This window comes from Lissotriton vulgaris, chromosome 1_1, assembly GCF_964263255.1.
Source record: "Lissotriton vulgaris chromosome 1_1, aLisVul1.2, whole genome shotgun sequence".
Taxonomy (NCBI): Eukaryota; Metazoa; Chordata; class Amphibia; order Caudata; family Salamandridae; genus Lissotriton; species Lissotriton vulgaris.
Window position 1 is genome coordinate 1,390,912,567 of NC_141685.1, and position 14,781 is coordinate 1,390,927,347.

Below are 14,781 nucleotides of genomic sequence, written 5' to 3' on the forward strand. Positions count from 1 at the left end.
ATGCCAAATTAATTTATTTAACGTTTTCCCCCGGGCAAAAAATATTTTACATAATAGCTAATTGAGCAAACTGTAGCACTGCAGCAGGAAACGGCCAGAGCAGTGTTTGTTCCGTTTTTTGCACCTGTACAAAGTTTATGTAAACGAGTTCTATGGTGGTGTTTTTTGGTGTATTAGAACAACCTGACAGTAGTAGAAACTCCAGTATTTCTGGTTTCTTTTGCAAGAATGTTAGACGCTTTGGGTAATGTTCAGGAAGTTGAAGAGATTAGACTTGTAGCTTGGTTCCTGAACTAGTTTTCCGGGTTTCGGAGGGTGTAACAGATCATTAACTGAAGACCGGGTTCAGCCTGGAGGCTCAGGTATGTGAACTATGTATGCTTCGAGGTAGAGGTGACTCAGATGACGTGTAAACTGCAAGTCCACGCCGGGCGCACCGCTCTCACTTCCTGTAATATTTCCATACATTCCAGCATTTTTGATATTGGTAAAGGTGGAGATTATGAAAATAAAGTGGGGGGGCTGTATTTTACCCATTGACTTATGTTGAAGCAAAGCAAAGGCACTTTGGGCAGAGACTACTGAAATGCATGGCTTCAAACGCTGGAGTCTCCGAGTCCCGCCTGAAGCGGGCCTGTTGGCACTTCTGCACTTCCGTAGCAAAGCAGCTCGCACGAGTAAGTACAAGTTTTCATAACGACCATTGTATTGGTAATTTGAGCCGATGGTTGTCGTTTGGCCACGGGCACTCATTTTTTTGGGGGGGATGGCACTTATTATTCCGCATCAGACATTAACCAGGAGCAAAACAAGGCCAAAAAACACAAAGCGAAAAGATGGAGAAAGATGGAAAAAGGATTACAAAGGGAGACAGACAGCAGGAACCTGCAGGGGAGTGAGACAGAGGGTGAAGGGAGTGTCTGGTAGCGGATTAAAGAGGCATCAAGGAGACACCCGAGGCCAAGCCGCTTTGGTGCTCCTGGCGCAGACATGTAATTAGTTGCTCCATCCGCGGCTTCTGAGACGAGCTTCGGCACTCGCCCTCATTATTTTGCAAATGAATCTCTGATAATTAGACCGGACGCGCGTTCCTCGCCATTTTTCTCATACTAGAGCGGGACCGTCCCCCGCCACCTAGGGAGACAGGCAGAAGTGCGGACATGCACTTCTGACATACATATGTCAGACACAAAGGCCAAGTTATATAATACGCTTGTGCGGGATTCACTACAACTTAAAAAGGTACGAATAGGAGCCAATCAGCTTTCCTGTGCAAAATGTATTTGCGTCACAAACCAGACGCAAGTGCAACACCAATGGCTTTGTGTAGCGTTGCACTCCTGACAACGTAAAGGTGCGGCAGCAACACAAAACTCCTAAGATTTCACGCAATGCCAGATCTAAAGTTTTTAAGTAAAATCCTAGTGACAGATTGAACCAGGTGTGCGCGATTTCCAAACAAAAACCTCATGTGATTTTCCTACCTATAATTTGTGAGCAATCTGTAGTTTACATTTTGGTCTCTAGTATTATTCATTAGTTTGTACGGGAGGGAGTGCCTCAAGTACAAATATGATGCAAGAGAACCCTCTGTCTCAGTTTGTGACAGGGCGCGCCATTTTGTTGCACAAACATGGCCGATAACATCATCAGGCTTGACTCAAAACAATAGTGTTTGTTTACTCTTCGCAGAACGTCGTGGTTCAGATTTTCAAGCAGCACTGCACTGCTGGCTTCAGTAAATCTGAAGCAAGGATTTTCATTTTGTACAAGACTACAGGGCATAATAGCGCCTTCCATTTGTTTTCATTCTAGGCTCGCTCAGCAAATCATGAATGCAAAGATCGGAAATTCCTATAACATATTTTATTATTTCTTAAACATAAAATTATTTTATAATACATGGGAGCTTGCAAATCCCTATTGATATATTTAACTTCAAAACAGGGAATCAGAGAATAACTGATTTTTTGTGTTTCTTTAAGCTCAGGTCGGTGCACGATGTAAATCCTGTCACCAATGCTTTAAATTAACTCCTAAGGGGCAACCCATTGATGAGGGGAAAGGGGGGGGAGGCAAGGTTGGAAAATAAGGGACCATTCACACTGAGCACAGAAATACAAAATCTTTATAAAAGCCTGTCTCGAAATTCCCCTTTACAGGCTTCTTGAGATGTCTCTAGAAGCCTGTAATAAAGAAATAACATAGTTCAGGACCAAACAAACTCCCAGTCACAGAAGACAACCCCAGACAACCCTGTGGCCGACTCAAATGGAGCATGGAAAAAAGGCCAATCAAGACTGTGACAAGGAAGACCAGGGTTAGGAGTTAAGCGCTATTTAGATAATACAGGTTTAGGACCTACCTACGATGTGTCTGCTCTCCCCGGCAGTCCCCAGGTACTGGCCGCGCCCTTCTTCCTTGCTTCCAACCCACTGGTTGGAGCAACACATGCACAGAAGTGTCAGCACTCGCCATTGGAAGATATGCTGGAGAGTGACAACAATGCATTTCTCACTTACGTAGCTAACAAATCATAACCGCCTGCCAGTAACTCATGCGTATTTCACGTTGTCTTATTTGTGCCTGGTCTTAGAGGGAAGTGGGTCAGGAACTAGGGTGGTAGAAGAGAGGACAATTGGACAAGGAGCTAGGCATGGAGAGGCAGAACTAGAGGGCGATGGTTGAAGTTACTAGATGGAGAGTCCAAGGTGGATTACTCAGAATTGGGGTTTTCTTCCAGCAGGTCTTCCTTGTCTTTTCTAGCAGCGATGACCACTCACAAAGGTCTCTCATAAGCATGCAGAGTTAGAGTGAATTTCTAATCATGGTGGGTCCCTGCTCACCAAATAATAGCAGAGATCCCCTGATGACAGTAATATCTGGCTGAGGATCAAATGGTGTAGGAAGCTGGCTCTGTATATACTATACCAAAGTAAGGTATAGTGTGCACAGAGTCCAGTGGATCCCCAAAGGTAGGCCGAGGTAAAAGTAGATAATACCTTACTCTCTATTTGTGGTAGTGTGGGCAAGCTGTGAGGCTTTATCACAGGGTAGTGTTGAGCATTTATTGTACACACTCAGGCAAGAAATGATGTCACACACTCAAAGACTAAACTCAGACCAATTTGTTTGTATAAAAATATAATGTAGTTATTTTATTTCTAGAAACAAGCCCGACCTGATGCAGGTAAGTGAAGTAATACTTTTGCAGGTATAATGCAGTTCAATACAATTGGAATGAGGTTGATGCAATTGGTTTGTTTACAAGTCAGTACACAGTCAAAATGACTAAAGTTACTTTTTAGATTACTTTGCACGTTACTTTACAGCTTACTTTTTAAGTTATTATTTCTACTCAGTGTGCCTAGATATCACACTGGGACATTTCCTAGAAAAAAGGTATTTAATTCAGTTTTTAGACATTTGCAGTTTTTCACGGTTTCATACAAACCAACTCCACACTTAGAAGATTTTTCAAAGAAAAGCAGTCATGCAATCCTATGGGAGGAAATTAAGTTATCGGTTTACAGGTAAGTACTTGGTTGTGGGAGTTGGGTCTCTGGGATTAGCACCAGGGTTCCCCCAAGGTCAAGGATGCATTCTCAAAGTACTCTCAGCGGCACTAGGGCGCTGGGTGCCGAGTGCTGAGGCCAAATGTTATCCAATTCGGGGATGGAGGGCCTCCGGTTGGTGGCTGCTCACGAGCAGGCCACAAGGTTAGGAGCAAAGCTTCTGGACTTTAAAATAAGGGCAGAAGGGGATCCAAGTAAGCACTCAAGGTGCACACACAGCGGCACAGGGGCGGACGGATGACGGGTGCTGTTTTGGCATCAGGTGCCCTATATGTTTTAATTGGGGATTGCCGGCTTTGGTTTGTAGCTGCAGGCTCGGTCCAGGAAGTCTTGTTATGTTATGTTATCAGAAGCTTATAAAGCGCACGGTCACCAAAGGTTTCATGGCACTAATGCTGTTTGATTGCGTTGCGTGCAGGTTGTTAGTAAGCTTGTTTAAACAGCCAGGTTTTCAAGGCCTTTCTGAAGCACAGTAGATTGTCACAGCTCCTGATTGACAGTGGAAGTGAATTCCAACATTTGAGGGCTAAGTAGGAGAACCTGCAACCTCCCTGTCTCTTGAGTTTGATGGCTGGGGTGGACAGTAGGTGTAGGTGGGAGGAGCGTTAGTTGCGTCTGGGGGCATGCTTCGTGACCATGTCACTGATGAACTTAGGGCTCTTGCAATGCAGCGCCTTGAAGTCAAGGCAGCTAGATTTAAATGCAGCCCGTTGCTCCACCGGTAACCAATGGAGTTTTTGCAAACAAGGTCTAGCTGATTGCCATCTTGGCTGTTTGTAGATTAGTCTAGCCGCTTGGTTCTGGACTATTTGGAGACGGTTGAGCAAGCATAGTGGCAGGCCCATGTAGAGAGCATTGGAAAAGTCAAGGCGGGATAGAACCAGTGCTAGCACCGCCTGAACAAGGGCTGCGTGGGTCAACAGGTGAAAGATCTTTCTAATTTTGCGCAGTTGGAAGAGACTAGTGGATACCACTGAACCCACTTGGCCTTTTAGAGAGAGATCTGTGTTTATAATGACCGCTAGACTTTTCACAAAGGGCGAAGGGGTGGGGGAAGGACCAAATTCTCTTGGCCAGAAGTGTGGGCCCCAGCTAATATCACTTTTCCCAGGCAATACAAGTTCAGTCTTGCCTGGGTTGAGCTTTAGATGGTTAAGGTCCATCCAACGTTGGATATAAAACATCTTGGTTTTAAATTCCGTGGCAGAGTTAGGAGAATCCAGAGAAAAAAATCAGCTGGAGATCGTCGGCGTAATTAAAGACGGTGACCTTCATGTCTTTTAGTGAATGGATCAATGGCCTAAGGTAGAGATTAAACAACAAACGGGACAGGGAGGAACCCTGTGGTACCCCACACGAGATGGATACTTTGGGGGCCGTGAATGTGCCAAGGCGTACTGCTTGAGTTCTCCCTGTAAGAAAGGACTTAATCCAGTTGTAAGCAGGGCCTGGAATACCTGCTTGTTCGACACGGTTCAATAAGATGTTATGATCAACCGCGTCGAACGAGGCCGACAAATCCAGGAGCACCAGCGCCTGGGAGGCCTCCTTGTTAGCATTAGCTCTCAGCGTATCCATAATGGCAAGAATAACTGATTCCGTTGAGTGTGCGGGTCGGAAACCAACTTGATTAGGCTCCAGGTATTCAGATTGTTCTATAAAATTAGAGAGGCAGCTGGCTACATGGGTCTCCATAATCTTAGCCAGGAAAGGTAGAAGGGAAATAGGGCAGTAATTGGAGGGGTTTGAGGGGTCAGCCCCAGGTTTTTTTTAGCAATGGAATTACCGTAGCATTTTTGAAGGTGGTGGGAACCTCCCCTTTACTGAGGGACTCGTTCAGAAAAGGAAGGATACTATAGGGCAGTGCAGAGAAGACATCTCTGAGGGCCGGGGAGGACAACGGTCACTGGGGAGCCAGATTTGACACGAGTCAAGAGCTCTAGTAGTGTGTTAAGACATATACCTGACAAGTGACTTCAGTCTTGCAGGAGGAACCAACAGCTAGGCAGGTAAGTTGGAGAGCTCAGGGACATAGGTGCATCTCAGGACATCTTCTCCAGGGTGCAGGTTGGCTGGATGCAGTGGTATGTCTTTTGGTCGGATTTCACCTTACCGGGTCACTTGCGGTTGGGGGGGTCTCCGTGCAGAGGCTTCAGGAGACGCCAGGGAATCCTGGAGGGGTTAACTCAGGGTGGACTCAGATTCTGGAGTGCGGGGAGACCTCACTGGGACTGGTGGGCCACTGGTGGGCCACTCAAACTCAGGCCGTAGGTGTCGGTTCGAGTGGTGGTTCCAGGCGTCGGGTTTCTTTGTCCTCAGTAGGCTCAGAGTCTGTCTTGGGAGTTTCTTTTGAACAGAGCTGCTGTTCACAGGAGATCTGGTCTTTGTTCAAGGCAGTCAGTCCTCCCAGGGGTTCTGGAGGTCGCTGACTGCAGGACAAGGCGACTTTTGACGCAGGATCTCTGCAAACGGCAGACAAGCCTGTAGACCTGGGGTCAAGAAAGAAGATGTTGGGCGTCTTCCTTCGTCCTTCTTCTTCATATGTTGCAGGAATCTGTCTTCTTGGTTCAGGGCTGCCCCCTAAATACTGTATTTAGGGGGTGTTTAAGGGGTCTTGAGGTCAGTAGCCAATGGACTACTGACCTTAGGGTGACTACACACTTGGTGTGCTCACCTCACGCAGGGGAGTGGGCACAATCCCTAACCCTGATTGGAAAGTGCCGGCCATCTGCAAAATTGCAGGCACCAGGGCTTAATTTGTGCTGGTGCTTTACGGTGCTTAGTACCGGCACTTAATTGACAGGGCCGGGTCACACAGCTCCTCCCATCCCACTTTGAGCTTGGTCATACATTTAAATAATGGTGTGGCACTCAGTCTTTCATCTATCTGAGGTTGATAAAATTAATGCCATTGAGTTTGAATAAAATTTTTAATTAGGTGTTAAGTCCCGCTCTGGTGAGTATGTGCTTTACAAACACACATGATGTGATAAGGACACAGAATTGTATTTTAATCTTTTTTTTTTTTTTTTTTAATTTTTAAAACCTTTATTATAAAAGAGCACACAGCTATTCAGCCTAACATCCCGGAGGCAAGGCAGCATAGTCTCAGGAGGAAAATAGTGCAAGGCGATTTACATCAGAACATTGCAGGTTGTTTTTTATTTTTTATAAAAGATAACCAAACCAAGAAAGAAACGCCAAAAGGCGCGTAAGATAGGCAATGGAGTATCAAGGACGTATAGGAGTCGGTCAGAGGCAGAGGAGGACAGGTAGAGAATCGATAAAAGAATGAACAGTAGGATGGGGAGGGGGGGGGGAGGAAAGAGCAGGAGAAGTACAATCAGCATAAAACAGTTGGTGTCACAGGTTACGGTGATAGGTGTTCATCCCGGGGAATAGGTTCCGGTGGTAAGCACACATAACCCCTGTATGCATTCCATGCCCCCCACACTTTGTTCCACGTCTGAGGCCTCCCCCTGGCAGCATAAACAGTCTTTTCTCTGAGCATACACCAATCCATGTTGGCTTTCCATTGTACCACCAGGGGGGCCGTAGCAGCACCCCACTTTTGGGCAATATCTCTCTTAGCAATCATATTGCCCAGTGTCGCCCAACGAGTCTGCCCCATGTTGTAATCAGTCGGTTCCCAGACGTTGAGGAGGCACCTCCGCGCCTCCGCAGCCAACTCAACACCAGTCACCTCTCCCATAATCCGGTGTACTCTCGCCCAGTAAGGGGCGAGGACGGGGCATTCCCACAGAATATGCAGAAAGGTAGCGAGAACCCCGCCACCACGACGACAAAGACCATCGGGCGAGAAGCCCATGTGCACAAGCCGGGGGCCGGTGACATACACCCGGTGAAGGATTTTGAATTGCACCAGTCGGAGACGTGAGGAGATGGCGACCTCCTTAGGGGAGGACACTGCACTCTGCCAGTCCTCGTTGTCAAGTTCCAGGCCGTCTGCCACCCATTGTTCTCTCAAGCACAGGAGGAGATCAGTTCGAACATTTATCAGTTTTTTATAGGACAAAATAGCGCTGTGAGGCATATGGCCATCCAGAATCCTGTCCTCCAAGGGGGAGCTTTCGGGGATCTCGCCCTCCGCTGGCCTAGCAGAAATCAACGCGTGCCTCAGCTGGGCGTAGCGGAAGAACTCCGAGCCGCCCAAATGATATTCGGCCTGCAGTTGGGGAAAGGTCTTGACTTCGCCTTTAATAACCATGTCGTCCACCCTGGAGATACCTATGAGATCCCATTTATCAAAACCCTTGGTGTGCCACAGTCTGCCCAGGATATCAGAGTCGTACAGTGGGGTGAATCTAGTCAGTCTGCCCTGCCAACCCTGTGCTTTAGTAATCATCCGCCAAGTGTGAACCGCTGCCTTGGTCGGGCCCGTGAGGCGCCGATCGAAGGATCTGGAATACAGGGCGCGATAGGAGTTGCCACCGCGCAAAAGCCATCTGTTCATTGCGTAGCCTGGGCTGTCCACGGGGCCATAAAAACCATGGTTGATGGCAGTGAGCTGAGAGGACCAGTAGTACCGCCGTACGTCCGGCAAGGCGATGCCTCCGTCATACCACGGCAATGTGAGCTTCTGGATGGCGACACGGGGTCGACCCTCCCAGAGCAAGGCGCGTTGCAGGCTCTCAATTTCTCGAAAATAGCAAGCCGGAACCGAGTCCTGAGTGTTCTGTAGGGCATACAGGAACCTGGGCAAGGACATCATTTTAAACAATGCCGCCCGGCCCAGGAGAGAGAGCGGGAGCCTGCGCCAACTATCCACATCTCTCCGCAGCCGCTGGAGAGGGGGAAGGAGATTGTGATCATATCGCGCCTTTGAACTACCGGAAATGTATATTCCCAGGTACTTAAAGCCCTGTCCGGCCAACTGGATATTGCAGCCTCTGGGGAGGCGCGGCGTGTCCCCCTTTAGAATGTATAGGGAAGACTTAGCCCAGTTAATGACCAGGCCAGAGTGGCGTCCAAACAGCCTAAGCACGTCGCATGCTACAATGAGTGACTTGCAGGGGGAAGTAAGATAGAGCAGAATATCATCTGCGTATAGGGAAACTCTATCCTCAAAGCCCGGGGCCCAAGTGATACCGTGCATGTCCGGGTGCACACGTAGCATGGCAGCGAGCGGCTCCAAAGCCAGAGCAAACAGGAGAGGTGACAGGGGGCAACCCTGCCTGGTACCTCGGTGGAGGGCAAAGGACGCTGACATGCGGCCATTGACTGTAACATTAGCCAACGGGCAAGCGTAAAGAAGTTGCACCCAACTCAGGAAGCCCGGTCCAAAGCCAAGCTTCGCTAGCACCACCCAAAGATAACTCCACTCAAGGGAGTCAAAGGCCATCGTGGCATCAAGGGAAGCAAGTACCGCCGGTTCTTCCAGGGTGTGAGCTCTGGCCATGACACCATGAAGCCGACGCAGGTTAAGGGCAGTGTTACGGCGATGAATAAAACCCGATTGGTCCGGGTGCACCAAATCACCGATGACTCCAATCAACCGATTGGCAAGCAATTTGGCTAGGATCTTAGGCTCCGCATTGAGGAGAGAGATAGGGCGGTAGGATCTGCACACGTCTCTCGGATAATCTTTTGTTTTTTAATTTCTTTTCAATATTACTTTGTCATTGTTCCATCTATCCTACCTTGACCAGTACTTTTCGTACTCGTATCCATTTCCATGACCTACTTTCTTTGATTTGTTTCATCTTTTTCCTTTCCTTTCTCTCTTCCTCAGCACCTCCACCCTTGCCGCCTTTCCTCTTTCTATTCTTGCTTCCTTACACCCTCATTCTTTCCCCATCCTTTCTTCCTCCCTTGGTGCATTTCTTTCTTTTTCCTCCATTCGTTCCTTATTTTCTTTTCTGCTCTTTCCTTCATCCCTTCCTTAATGTATTCCTTTATTATCCTCAACCCTTCCATCAGCTTTTCTTCCTCTTTTCCTTTCTTCTTTTGATTGATCCATTGCACATCGTTCACTTCCTTTCTCCCTCTATCCCTTTCTTTCTTCCTTTCACATTCTTTTCTTATTTCCTTCTTCTTTCACACATTACTTACCTATTTCCTCATTGCAGTACTCCCTTTCCTGCCTGCATTTGTTGCTGCTTTCTGTAATATATTCCTTCTTTTATCCCTTCCTTTCTCTTTAGTTTGTAAAACTGCATCAACTCCTCAAATGACCTTTCCTAAAGATGAATTTTAAGATTTACACACATTCTCTAATTTGAGTTCACTTTTAGGTTATTGTCACAGGCTTTCGTTATTTTATATTATACTATGTTATACTGATTTGTATAGCGCACTAATGACCCAAGAGGGTATCCAAGCCCTTGGGCAGGTATGTAGATGAGAGACCCGAGTTGCTTAAGTGTCTAATATTTTACAAATTAAACACTGGTGAGCACTGAAGAGTGGGCTTCTCCTCTCCTCCCCCACCTGAGGGGTGAGGTTGGCAGAGGTGGGCACACCTTCTCGGCTGTTCTAATTATTCTCGACTGTCTTCCAGACGAAAATGAGAGGAGACAGGATGGGGGCCTGCTCCTGATAGCAGGAGAGGCTGGGTGGTCGTGTCACAAAGGCGGCAAGGCCTTTGAAGCTCCCTCGCCACAGATGGCTTTCCTGACCTAGGCGAGGTGTGAAAACCTCCACCCAGGAAATACGTTGTTTGTGGGCTCAGGGAAGGAAGGCTCCCACCCCAGGGATCCAGAAATTTGCTTTGTGGTAGAAGACTGGTGTTTACCAGTCAGGGAACCCACCAGAGGCTGATCGTTTTTCAGGGGGCATCTCTAAGATGCCCTCTGAATGCCTGGTATAATAAAACCCACACTGGCTACAGTGGGGGTTTATTATGCTGAGAAGTTTGATACCAAAGTTCCAAGAATTCAGAAAAAACATTATGGTGCTGTGGAGTTCGTAATGACAACACCCAGACCATATACTCTTTATGGCTTTACTGCGCTTACAATGTCTAAGAATGGACTTAACACTGTAGGGGTACAGTGCTCAAGCAACTGTACCCTCACCAGTGATATAGTGCACCCAGCTAGATTGGTGTCTTACCTATACCATAGGCAGTGGGTTGCAGGCATGGCATAGGTATGTGTGCCATGTCAACTCTTCACTTTTCCCTGGACCAAAACACACAGCCTGCAATGGCAGTGTGTGTGAGTTAAGGTACCGGGCCTCTAAGGGTGGCACAATATGTGCTGCTGCCCTCAAAGGCCTTCCCTGGTCACAGTGGCCTTGGTAGCCATGGTACCTTTTACAAGGGACTTACATGTGGCCAGAGAGGTGCCAATTGGGTGTACAAAGGTACAGTTTTGGGAAAGCACACAGGCCCTGGGAACCTGAATGACAGGGACCCAGGGCACTTCAAGTCAAAGTGCATCATAAATCTTGCAAAAAGTGTGTGTGTGTGGTGGGGGTGAGGGGGGAGGGGGGAGGGGGGGTGTTACCGCAACAGAAACCCAGCTTCCTCCACATGGTAGGTCAAATTTGTGTAAACTTTTCAGCTTTACTAAGGCTTTGTCCCCTTTGACATAGAAATTTCATTTTTGCTCTTCTCTTGTCTACATGTACTTTAATTTTCTCTTCTTGTGGAGATACCATTGGAATATTTCAGTGTGATCCTCAGTAGTCAAAAGAGTTGTCTGAAGTACACAAGTTCGACTCTTGTACAACAACTCAGCAGAAGATCTTCTGTTAACACAAGTCACAGTAGTTCCATTGTGTCTAACAGATAGCCAACTATAGCAACTTTGATGACCTTCTGAAGCAAAACTGTGAAGTGCTCCATAGTGCCATTTGCCTGCATCCATAGAGTTGCGTTTAAAAATGATTGAAATCCATGTACACATCAAAATCCTAAAAAGGCTTTCCCATTGAAGGATTTGATGATAATTGTGTCCAGCTTTTTTAATTGAATGAAGTGCAGTGTTCAAATTTGATGTTCTGTGTTACGTAAAGGAGAACATACAGTGCAGCACAATTTCTACATAGATTAACCTGATGGTGGTATCAACCCCTGTGCTGGCACAGAAACAGGCTTCCTTGCACAATTCACATTCTTGCACCAGGGTGCACAAGTGAATGAGTGCTGTCTAGCATAGGATTTGTACTCTAGGCAAACATTCCTATCACAAGTTCCTGCATGTAGACATACTCAGAAGGTTCCCACACATTGGATGCATGCTGTGCACTGCTGCACACATGGAATGGGTTGTTATTTTGAGAAATTAATACATTTCCCTCATGTTGCATCTACTTCAAGTATGTGCCAGTTTTTGATGCCAAACCTGATGTGGCTATCTTGTGCCCAATCTTGTTTGATCGTAGATCGAACTTTGTGTCAAAATCTACAGGGTGTGTGGTTTGATCTATCCCAGTAACACCCCTTTAACATTACTATGATGCTCCACAGTGAACATCAGACGCTCCCCCACCCTCCACACCTTCAGAAAGAGTCTCAAGACCTGGCTTTTTGACTGAACCGGAGCTGCACCTCCACCCACCCCAGCGACTTGAGACCCTCACGGGTGAGTAGCGAGCTTTATAAACCCCCTGATTGAATAAACCCCCGATTGATTGAAAGTGGCGCAGAGCTGTTTTTGCACTGTGAGAAGTTCACCTTTGGAATGCACAATAGTTTTTGCAGTGAATTGAAAATAGCTTGAGTTGTTTTGCACAGCTTATTGTCATTATGTGTAACTCTAGCTCTGGGGCAAGGCATTAGTTCATTTTGGACTAGGTGTTCCAAAAGATGAGATGGTTTTGCTTATCACAGGAATGATTGCATCCAGAGCCTGTTGAATATAGTCATGCCCAGAGAGAACCTGGAGCGCTCTTCCATGGCAAGTAGTAATTACTACCTGGTATGAATGGGGCCATAAGATTAAATGCTACTCCTAGCTACTCTCCTTCAAGCAGGGGAGACATCTTCAGAGGCTTGGGAGCATTGTCTTTGCTAGTTCTCTAGCAAATTTTACAGGTGCCAAGCATTTTCTCAATGACATCATTCAGAAAAGTAAAGTACATTGTTTTGTCATTGTAGTTTCTTTGAGGTTACAGCACCTCGATGACCCTCATGAGCTAGACCAACTACTTACTTTCATAGTGTCTTGAGACTGTTCAGGCAATTGCTTCTTAAAAGCAGTCTTTTTGAGAGGCTGGCTGTCATGTGCCTGGGTTAGGACCTGGGAGAAACGCTTCCATTTTACATACACACGTTTCTTAAGTTACCTTCTTTTCTGCACATTGACTTTTGACACACATTTACGTTCATGACTGTGCAGGATATGGTTCTTAGAAACCACATTTGCGTACATTTCCACTCCATCGAAACATTATCATGATGCCTCGAACATTCAGTACAAGGAATAAAGTTCAGAGCGCAAATGTTGTTGGTTGTTTATCGTCTGTTAGTCGACATAGCTATCATAAGAGGACATAATGACAGCCTGGCTGAGGTCTCGGCACGGTGGAATGGATCTGTTATAGTCTATAAAGAAGAACACTTCCGTTTTCATATCAGAGGTACACTCTGCTGTCACTGTTAGGTTGCTGTTGTCATAGTCTCAGCCCAGCTGATTCCTGTTTACCCTCTGCTAAGAGTGGATGTCCAACTTGTGACCATATACATACCTACAGGTAATGGGTAGTTAGATCATCCTGTAGGGGCTTTTGACAGATCACAGACCCTAGGTAACTAGGTTAGGGAGCACATCATAGGAGTACATTATACACCGTAATTATATGCAAACATATATATATATATATATATATATATATATATATATATATATATATATATATATATATATATATATATATATATATATATATATATATATTATACAAAGTGCCCAAAGCATTGAAAGGGAACACGACTGTGCTCGGCCATCCGACAGTGAAAATGCAGGCTGCATCTTGGCTCCAATTATTTCCTGTTGCCAACGCGTTTCAAGGCACTAAGCCTCTTCTTCATGGGCCGCTTAGGAACACAGGCTGATACTGCACATTTAAATGCATTTCCGGTATTTTTTCATGATCGCCCCAATGGGCGTGTGCATTTCAGTAGTTTACATTGATGCATGATGGGTGTCAGAGTTTTTTCAAATGCGAGTAGGTTCAGCTTGTAGTTTCCATATTTAAAAGCATTTTGTTCAAACCTTAAGTAGGTGTTAGAGTCTCGTTGCAGCCTTAATTAGCATATGGAACACAGTGCTGTGAAAGTCTTGAGTCGTTCGTGCCTGAAAGCCTCTTTCAACTGGAATTGCCTTTCTTTTCCAGCTGACGATGGTTCTCCTCCCCACGGCAGGGCGGCCGTGCAAGTAATGTTTATACAAAGTGCCCAAAGCATTGAAAGGGAACACGACTGTGCTCGGCCATCCGGCAGTGAAAATGCAGGCTGCATCTTGGCTCCAATTATTTCCTGTTGCCAACGCGTTTCAAGGCACTAAGCCTCTTCTTCATGGGCCGCTTAGGAACACAGGCTGACACTGCGCCTTGAAACGCGTTGGCAACAGGAAATAATTGGAGCCAAGATGCAGCCTGCATTTTCACTGCCGGATGGCCGAGCACAGTCGTGTTCCCTTTCAATGCTTTGGGCACTTTGTATAAATATATATATATTCACTGAAAAAACCATAGGTTATAGTCGATATATAGGAATTTGCATTTACAAAACCTTGAAAATTCAATGAAAAAACCATTGGTTTTAGGCCATATATAGTTAGGGATTTGCATTTACAAAACCTTATTTTACTCGCATAAAACCATTGAAATTCCATATATAGTTAGATGCGCTAACTATATATCGCGCACCCGCAATCCACTGCTGATGATGTCACATATTACATCATTCATGACATGGTCAGTGACATCACTGATGACATCACTGATGACATCTCAAATGACATCACTGATGACATCACTGATGACAACATCCAGTGACTGTCTGTTTCTGTAAAGTTAAAATATGTCTTACATATTGAAGAATGAGTGGATGTATAAGTGTCTGGATGAAGGATTTAGTAGGTGCATGACTGACTGTATGAGTGAGTGATTAAATGTGTCTCACTGAGTGCATGGGTTAGTGACTAAACTGTCTTAATTTGTGCATCATTATGTCTGTTGTTCTGTAAACGGTTGCATGTGTTGATAAGTAGCTATATGAGTAACTATATGGGTTATT

At 46.0% G+C, this 14,781-nt stretch overlaps 1 long non-coding RNA gene across 1 annotated transcript in view; it reads left to right on the forward strand.

Moving 5' to 3' along the window:
• The first annotated feature begins 243 nt into the window (after positions 1–243).
• The window catches only part of LOC147750556 (uncharacterized), a 237,983-nt gene continuing 223,445 nt past the window's right edge, over positions 244–14,781 (forward strand). Inside the window, exons 1-2 of the long non-coding RNA XR_015310041.1 lie at positions 244–362; positions 12,010–12,124. This is a non-coding gene — a long non-coding RNA (uncharacterized LOC147750556). The remainder of the gene's footprint in view (positions 363–12,009; positions 12,125–14,781) is intronic.